We start from the raw sequence: 9,896 nt of genomic DNA, 5'->3' as shown, positions 1-9,896 counted from the left end.
AATAATTGCCAAACATTTGCCACAGAGTGCGTGGTGAGCGCTACTCGTAATGTCATATTTCAAATGATCTATTTACCGTAAAGACACTGATAGTTGTACCTATGATAATCTGCCCCGGAGTGCGTGGTCAGCGCTTCCCGTAATGTCATATTTCAAATGATCTATTTACCGTAAAGACACTGATAGTTGTACCTATGATAATCTGCCCCGGAGTGCGTAGTCAGCGCTTCTCGTAATGTCATATTTCAAATGATCTATTTACCGTAAAGACACTGATAGTTGTACCTATGATAATCTGCCCCGGAGTGCGTAGTCAGCGCTTCCCGTAATGTCATATTTCAAATGATCTATTTACCGTAAAGACACTGATAGTTGTACCTATGATAATCTGCCCCGGAGTGCGTAGTCAGCGCTTCCCGTAATGTCATATTTCAAATGATCTATTTACCGTAAAGACACTGATAGTTGTACCTATGATAATCTGCCCCGGAGTGCGTAGTCAGCGCTTCCCGTAATGTCATATTTCAAATGATCTATTTACCGTAAAGACACTGATAGTTGTAATCTGCCCCGGAGTGCGTAGTCAGCGCTTCCCGTAATGTCATATTTCAAATGATCTATTTACCGTAAAGACACTGATAGTTGAACCCATGAAAATCAGCCACATTACCTTGCGACATGAGATTGCTTGCTTGTTAAGTCTTTGCTCACATTGTGTAAATAATGTACATATGTAATTATTTGTAACAAAGGTCCACTCTTGATATAAAGGCTTTAATGGGAACTCCAATATCCTATCATATATCCAGACGGACAGTCAGTACTTCACGGCTTCACGAGAAATTTTGATGCTTTTGCGATCTAAAAGCTGAACGCTCATTGGTCTGGTCTGAACTTTCGGAACTCTCTTGGTTGAATTGAGCGATTGCACAGCAAAGCGGGTGAAGTATTGACGATGCTCCAAATTCAACTTTTACGTTTATTGGGCTGTATAAAAAACATGTTCCTCGGGCATATTTTTCTCCGAAGTGATGGGGGAATAACCCTTATTTTTTTTAACCAAGCATAACCGAAACTACGGAAGCCTTTCCGGGACATTTGGTTTTTTTGTGTTTTTTTCAACTAACTTGAAATTTCAACTTCTTAACTCGAAATTTCAAGATCATTATGTGTCTTGAAATTTTAACTTAGAATCTTGAAAATTCAAAATAACATCTTGACATTTCAAGAAAAAAATATATATAAACAAATGGCCCTAAAAGGTTTCCGTACAAAACACAACTGGTCACTCATTAAACAGCTCCTCAATACAATGACAGTTGTCGAGCATGGATAACAGCAAGTTTATATGACCCGGGGAAATTTGAAAAATATTTGTTATTGCCAATAGAAATGACTGACGCGCTGGATTTAAAGTAACGCGCAGATGCCGAAGAAACCTTTCCCTATATTTATTAGCCTCACATCAAGGGAAGATATAGGCGAGGTTCGTTAGATCTAAAGTTTTTGTCGAACATTCTCATGTTTCTGATGTACGGTAGGTGATAAGTTTTGGTAATGATTTGTTTGGCGTTTAATCTGTGTTGTCGAACATCAAAATCGCAATGGATCTTTGGTTGTGGGTTCGAATCTTGGTTCGCCCCGATTATGTTTCTAGGTTTGTCAGCACCATACCCGTGCTCGTGGGTTTCACCGAAGTGGTAAACGTCTGAGACCTGCATCACTTCGGGCTTTCCTCCAACATTAAGCTGACACACCATGATATAACTGGAATACTGTTAAAAGCGGCGTTTAACCCAACTCACTCCCTCACTCACTCCAACATAAGGCCGCGATATAACTGGAATACTGTTAAAAGCGGCGTTAAACCCAACTCACTCCCTCACTCCAAGATTCCCGAACTGCGTCACTTGCCTTTTCCATTACGCTCGCACCGTTGAACGGCAGTGTACTATTCCCCTTACTCATCTCTATGTCAAGAATGACCTGTCCTAAATACATACATTTGAAGATGATATCTTACGTTTCGAGGAAGGCCTCTTGCGGGATCGGGTGGCCAGGCTCGCTGACTTGGTTGATGCATGTCATCATATCCCAATTGCGTGGATCGATGCTCATAATGTCAATCACTGGATTGTCTGGTACAGACTCGACTTTTTACAGACCGCTGTCATGTAGCTGGAATATTGCGGAGTGCGGCGTTAAACAACAAACACACAAATCGCCTCTTTCCGTAACCTGCAAGGGTCGCGAATTGTGAATTTGCTGAAAATAAGGAGATACATCCGAAACAAAACTCTTTCACGTCTGATGAATCCAGGATCCTTTGTTTTAAATGAATTTAGCCAATAACATGAAATCACAATGTACTTAATGTTGTTTAACCATCATTTCGTTGTACAGAGAAACCCCGATAATCCAGAAACCCTGCATTCCGGTCAATGGCTGTTTTGGTCGCCTACCTGAATACACAGGAATATTACGTGTTTCGTTAATCACGTGGAACTAATGTGGTTTCATTGACTCCTTTTGGTTGTGGTCAATGATACTTGTAACGGACACAACATCTAAAAGAATAACTTATGCTTCCTCTGATGGACGCCCTGGGCATCAAGTACCCGGCGTCGAATACAGGCCTTAATTAATTTACTAGACTTTTGTAATGATGTAAGTGAAGGATAAGATCCTCCTCCTGGGTTTTGACTGAGAATGTAGTGATTCTATGTCAAGACCGAGGAGGAGGTTTTTATCTAGCTTATATTTGCAAGAAATAAAGAAAAAATAATACATCGGAATACCTTATAGTGAAACAATACAGTGCGTCGCGGTATAAAAGGAATTCGATGAAAGTGGACAGTGTAAGACCAGGTGCAGCATGCACACGACTAAGTCATGACATGTTAGATTGAACACCCTTCCATCACCTTTCTCAGATGCTCACTGGGAAAACAGTGGGTTACAATATTAAACACGATATGCGAGGATGCAGGTTCGATTCACGTCATGAAATTTTCATGTGAAAAGAAATGTGACTTTTAACCAATCTAATATCAACATTACATTCATATCAGAAGTCCAGTTTTAAAATTCATCTTTAGAACCTTGGTCCCACAATTAAATTAAATCGGGGACATATATTTCCGGATGAATGTCCTGGGTTTACTGATGGATGAATACATGCGCAATTTAAATGTAAAAGAACCTGTTCTTACAATATAAAGGGGGCGGTCGGGTAGCCTTGTGGTTAAAGCGTTCGCTCGTCACGCCGAAGACCCGGGTTCGATTCCCGACATGGATACAATGTGTGAAGCCCATTTCTGGTGCCCCCCACCGTGATATTGCTCGAATATTGCTAAAAGCGGCGTGAAACCATACTCACTCACTCACTCAACCTGCAACGAGCGCCATCTGTCTTGTTCAGCGCACCTTGCGGGTTAGAGAAGGGAATATATTGAAAATGATCGCCCGTTTGGGTTTGCGTCTGTATGAGGAAATACGGTACTTTTATGTATTGTTTTTTAAACTGTATTATATCAAGGGCAGTTGTAAGCGACTATTAGATGCTGATGTGTGTGGTTATGTTAATGGTTGTATATAGTCCACACGATGTAACGTCATATGTATAAATAAAATATTTTTGATGTTTCTGTTTGAGTTCGATTTTTTTATAATAGTCAAATTGTCTCTAACTTGAAAATGGTCCTAGTGATTACGTCTCTTGGCGATACCAGGATCCGCTGATACTTCGATTCCCTGTGTTAATGGATTTCACCACAACGATGAAGGAACATATGACTGCGTTGTTGAGGCTAAACTCCAACATTCAGCCGCGATATTACTAAAGTACTGTAAAAACCAGCTCACTCACGTTAACTTGAAATTGCAACTATAAACAGTCTAAACAGAAACTACATTTAGGAGATAAACATACTGTGTTTTCAGTGTAGAGCTATACCTGTAGATTTAACCAAACGCGCAGCGTGAGGTATCAAATGTTAAACTTAGCGCGGTTAAAGCTTCAGGTAACCTAGCTCTACATTGAAAACAGTATGTTTATCTCCATTCTACCATGACTAAATAAAACGCGAACTCTTTGGTGTTAGCAAATATACTGAGTGAAGCGGCATGGGTTGAGTCCAGTGTTTTGAGTGGGTTATCGATCTGAATAACGGAATCTCCGAACAAAGTATGGTGCCGTATATACTCAAGCAGTTTGTTTACACCGTAATACTTCACTCGAACATATGACAGGCATTGGAAGCATATAAGCACGACAAGTTGGTAAGCTTACATGAGGTGGGCATCCCTAAAGAAAACAAAACAAGCTTTGCAAGGCTTTCGCTCTACATCGCACGTGACCATTATGACGTCACATCGCTCATTGTGACGCAAAAGATAAGACGTCACAGTCGTATATAGAAAAGCGTCAAAATTCCAAGCTCCAAAACGTAAATACACTCACACTCAAAAGAAACGCAAGTGGTTTTAAGCAAATAGGTAACAAACACGGAACCATAAATTGATACGAGTTTGAGCATGTAGTGAAGCCTGATGGTGTTATCAATATGTTTGGTTGCATTTTGGAAGGCCCGAGTAAAAACGCAACATAAAAAACGAATCGCCAAAATGCACCATTTCAATGAATAATATGTTGGTATCATGCACCCATTTCTCGCGAAATCGAAAATGCACGAACTGTCACAAACTGTAGTGGGTATAAAACTGTGGCCGATTCTTGGACCTACCACTCCGTCAACAATGCCACGCCTAACTCAAATTCAGAGAAACCAGGCTATCGGACGTTTGGAAGCTGGAGAGTCTGTCCAAGATGTTGCCCGTCATTTCAACGTTAACATAACCACAATTTACCGTCTCCTGCATCGATACAATGCTACACAGACCACAGATGACCTTCCTCGGAGCTGTCGAACTAGGGTCACCACACCTCGACAAGATCCGCAGATTACCCGTCAACACCAGCGACATCCGTTCCTAACTGCAAGTGAAAGTGCTCGACAGATAATAGGAACACATAATCGATACATTAGCCGGGACACTGTGATCCGACGTGTCCGTTCCAACAACCTCAGATGTCGCCGACCAGCACGTAGTCCTGTTCTCCAACCACGGCATCGACAAGCACGACTTCAGTGGGCACAGGGTCTTCACAATTGGCGTCATCGTGAGTGGGGGCGTGTCATCTTCTCTGATGAAAGTCGCTTTTGTGTCTCCCATGCAGACGGAAGAGTCAGAATTTGGCGGCGTCGAGGTGATCGTTTCGCTGACAGAAACGTTGTGGAAAGGGATCCATGGGGTGGACCTAGCGTCATGATATGGGCAGGGATTGGACTTATTGCGAGACTTGGACCCATGTGCTTTCTGAATGTTGGTCAAGGTCGGGGACACGGCGTCACTGCTCAGCGGTATATCGACCAAGTGATCAGACCCAACGTTGTTCCATTTTTTGCACAACATCAACAACACATTTTCCAGCAGGACAACGCTCGTCCCCATGTTGCCAGAGCTACCATGGCCTTTCTGCAACAACACAACATCCGTGTTCTACCTTGGCCAGCCCTCAGCCCTGATCTGAACCCCATCGAACACTTGTGGGATGAGGTTCAAAGGCGTCTGCACAATGTGCGCCCAGTCCCTACAACTGCCGATGAACTACGCACAGCTGCTCTGGATGTGTGCAGGAGGATCCCTAGGGCCTTCACAAATCGTCTGATCCACTCAATGTACAGGAGATGTGTGGCAGTGTTCAATGCTAATGGTGGTCACACCAGGTATTGACTGACATTTTTGGTATTGACCCGAAACTGTGTAAGCCCTTAACATTTGAAAAAAAACAATTATGTCATCTGCCTTTTCATCCATTAAACTGTCTTCAGTCAAATTTTTGTCAATCTGGCCCTATTAGTATTTCTTGTCTTTACTGTTGAAAATAAATAACATGTATACTGCATACTCGACTTGCGTTTCTTTTGCGTGTGAGTATACATTCCCTTTGTAGATTTCTATCGTGTTTTCTGCACGAAATGTATTGCTACACATCCTTTGAATATTGTAGTAACCGCATCTGTGCATTTTGTAACCTGTAATTGTAGATATAATTATTTAAATATGCCTACCGACAATGACTGAAAATAGTTCTATTCTATGAATATTAGCTTCCGCGGTGATACGGCCGTCAAACCAGCTGTTACAATCAGAGGGGGCTTATTGACTGTGTATTTTTTACGGTTCATTGAGGTGTGAATCGAAAAACCAATGTGCAAACTTTTGTAAGAATCCGCTACACAGTCAATCCTTTTAATTAAATTCGACGGTGATTATCTAATTATGTACATAACTTGACACGCCCACAACGTCAGGAGCCAATTAATGGAGAGCAACGTCTAACAAAATCCATAGGACCTGTCAATCAAGACAAGAGAAGAGAAGAAGAACTGGAGCTGTAACGAATCAGAACAAATAGGTCAGGGAGACTGCGGCTGTTTCGAATGACTTATAGTCAGTAACCGCCAGATTCAAACATTACTTTCCCGCGAACTGGATGGCACAGTTGGAAAAATGCGGGTTAGATATAAAACCCGAAGACGTGAAATTTGTGGAACTGAGATTGTGCCATGCCGGGTTTTGTTCAGTGAGTGTGGAAGATGGCGGTGTTATATCTAACTGTCTGGGACCAGAAGGGGCTGTGACGTCATGCAGTGCTTGTGCGGGACGGGTTTGTGGAATGTCAATGGCCGATAAGGTCTGACTCTCGCTAATTCTGTGTTTCTGTGATTGGTTGGTTTGGTTGGTTTCCGGGACAAGCCGAATAGCGACTCGTGCCCCTCTCGTGGCAATTTTGCGACCGGGATCCGTCTTAGCGCAAACGGGCATACCTAAAACAATTGTCAACTCGTTGCGTAATGGTTCACATATATTTCCCCATATATTATATATATTTCAGATGCAATTTAAAGCACATCGGGACGTGCGGAATTATACAGTATGATTGAACACATTTAACTGTGTCTTGGGTATAATTTTAGATGCAAGACATATGTAAAATCAAAAATTATTTCTGAGGGATTATTTGACAAAAAACTCGAAATCATACGCGCATTCTGATTGGTTTGTCGTATTTTCGCACATAACATTCATCGATAGGGGGACGAGTCTTCTTGCAGGTTACGGAAAGGGGCGAGTGGTGATGAATGACCCCGACATTCCGTAGGGATAATAGTAGTCCGCTTCGGTGGGTGTGGCTTAATTTTTTACATTTATTGGGAAATGAATGCAATAACGCGTGACCAATTCAGCTAATCAGAATTCAGGAATGTCAATGACCACAACGAAAATTTAATAATTGTGTTTTAAAAGCCTCTGATTGACCAATCAGAATCGAGTATATTCCAAATTCATGGTAGAATCTTCATTTTAAAGAATAACGTAGGAAATACGAGAAACCACGGATTATCTAACCAGAGTGAATTAGGAGATAAACATACTGTGTTTTCATTGTAGAGCTATGTTACCTGTAGATTTAACCGCGCCAAATTGAATTTGGAACCGAACGCGAACCTAATTATATGAACTAGTGCAGTAAACCATATATTTGTAATGTTCCTTCAAATTCACTACTTTGTTCAATCTATTTTGTTTGTATTGTCCATGGGCAAATGGTCTGGAACTTCATGAATAAATATAATCTATTTGGACTTTTTAATAGCTAACATTTACTTCCATATTATTCTATACTGTATGAACAAACAAAATTCGTATGTGCCCAATGGCGGGGGGATAGTGACGACGCTGCTTTCCTGTTCATGAGAGAAATAATCCGTCATTGCCTACAACAGAACACGAACAGAACGTTAAAATGGTGTTCACATTCCTTCAAAGAACGTTGAGTTGAGCACCTTTAACCGAATCTGGTGTTCGTTGCGCTCAACTCGATATGCAGTTCACTCCCTTGACAGAGCGGTCTTGTGAGTAGAGAGTCTCCCCGAAGAGTGGAAGGTTGGGGGTTCGATCCCTGGTCGTACCCTCCTAAATGACGCCAGAAGATTGTGCTTGTTGTTACCCACCATATTAAGGGGATTCAGCAAGGAGTTTTCCGCTCGGACTCTGTATGCTGTAAGTGGAGAATTCATTTTGGCTATTTACCAGGGTGTCGTTGTACAAAGCGATCTCAATGCTAAGGTGATCGTAACTCCCATACCTTAACACAGACTTACCACAGTCGTAACGCTAAGGTTGATTTGTACAACGGCACCCTGCACAATTTTGGTCCGGGTTAATATACTCTTTAAAAAAAGAAACGCAAAGCCAGATTTGTGTGAGGTAGGAAAACGCATTTATATGAGGAACCGTACAAGGTATTGAGCCTAAATGTGGTGGAGAGAACATTTAGTGATTGTAGTCATCTCAGTTATCGGTATGCAAGGAAAGTCCAACGTGAAGGTCGGTTACCATCAATAATGCGTATGTCCCCCCTTGGAATCGATAGCGGCCTGACATCTCCTGCCCATGGTAGAGACTAGTATGTGAATCACATCCTCAGGAATGGGAGCCCACTCGGCATGCAACGCAAGAGCCAACTGCTGCAACGTCTGGGGTTGTAGTTAAGCCGGCATAGCCGTCTATCCAATTCATCCCACAGGTGCTCTATCGGGTTAAAATCCGGGGATCTGGAATGCCAGGGGGAGAACATCAGTGTTGTTGTTGTGTAGACAGCCTCTTGTGATCCGTGCTGTATGCGGTCGAGCGTTGTCCTGCTGGAATACACCGTTGCCGTTGGCTGCGAGGACGTGTGGAAAGAGAATTTCGTTGATGTATCGTTGAGCCTTACGATTGCTCTGGATATGGACCAAACATGTCCTGCCATGATGGGAGATATCCGCCCACATCATAACGCTACCCTCACCAAACCTGTCCATTTCCTGTACGCAGATTCCGGCGTAACGTTCTCGACGGAGGAGAAATCTTGATTCGTCGCTGAACCAGACATCTCTCCATCGCACTTGAGGCCATACCCTGTGTTGACGACACCAATGCATTCGCTGTTGACGATGTTGTCGACTCAATATGACGCGTCGAACAGGACGTCTTGCTCGTAGACCTGCTGCTCTTAAACGGTTTCGCACGGTCTAGCCGGAGTTTCCGCGCAGTCTGGGTATTTGGGATGCGGTTGAGGTGGCTGTGGTCGTCCTTTCACGTAGATGGCGCAGTCGGATGTAGCGATCTTGGGCGTGGGTTGTTACTCTTGGTCGTCCCGACCTTGGCCGATCACGTGTTGACCCATGCTGTTGAAACCGATCCCATAGCCTTGTGATGTTGTTGGGTGCTACATGAAAACTCTGGCTAAAGCTGATCGAGATTCCCTTGCCTGCAAGCGGCCTATGACCTTGTTTCTTTGCACTTCTGTTAATCTTGGCATGTTGTTGAACTGTCACTGTTCGATTGACGCAGATGCCAGGCAAACTGCACTTAAATACCGTTCACAGTGCTGCTGCACATGCAGTTCGTGCAGCTCAATGGCCCTTTTGTTAATGCACTGGGTGTGTTTTTACGAATCGTACATTTATACCGACTAATGGTTTGCATGTCCTTGTGATCATTTTGATCCGGAAAATTTGTCATTGACACTACAACACATTAAACCTCTTCATTTTGCACCCCTTGGTCCGCTAATTTTGCCTTTATGGTCAAAACTATCCGTATTGCGTTTCTTTTTTAAGAGTATATAAGCTCTCTCTCTCTCTCTCTCTCTCTCTCTCTCTCTCTCTCTCTCTCTCTCTCTCTCTCTCTCTCCAAATTTTTCACTATCAAAATCCGTATGGGGTAAAATTGCGATAATTTTGAAAGCGACGTTAAACCCTTTTTTATTTGACCTCAACTCA

Source organism: Haliotis rufescens, unplaced genomic scaffold, assembly GCF_023055435.1.
Source record: "Haliotis rufescens isolate VD_foot unplaced genomic scaffold, xgHalRufe1.0.p SCAF_29, whole genome shotgun sequence".
Taxonomy (NCBI): domain Eukaryota; kingdom Metazoa; phylum Mollusca; class Gastropoda; order Lepetellida; family Haliotidae; genus Haliotis; species Haliotis rufescens.
The sequence above is the reverse complement of the archived record's forward strand: the minus strand, read 5'-3'. Positions refer to the sequence as shown.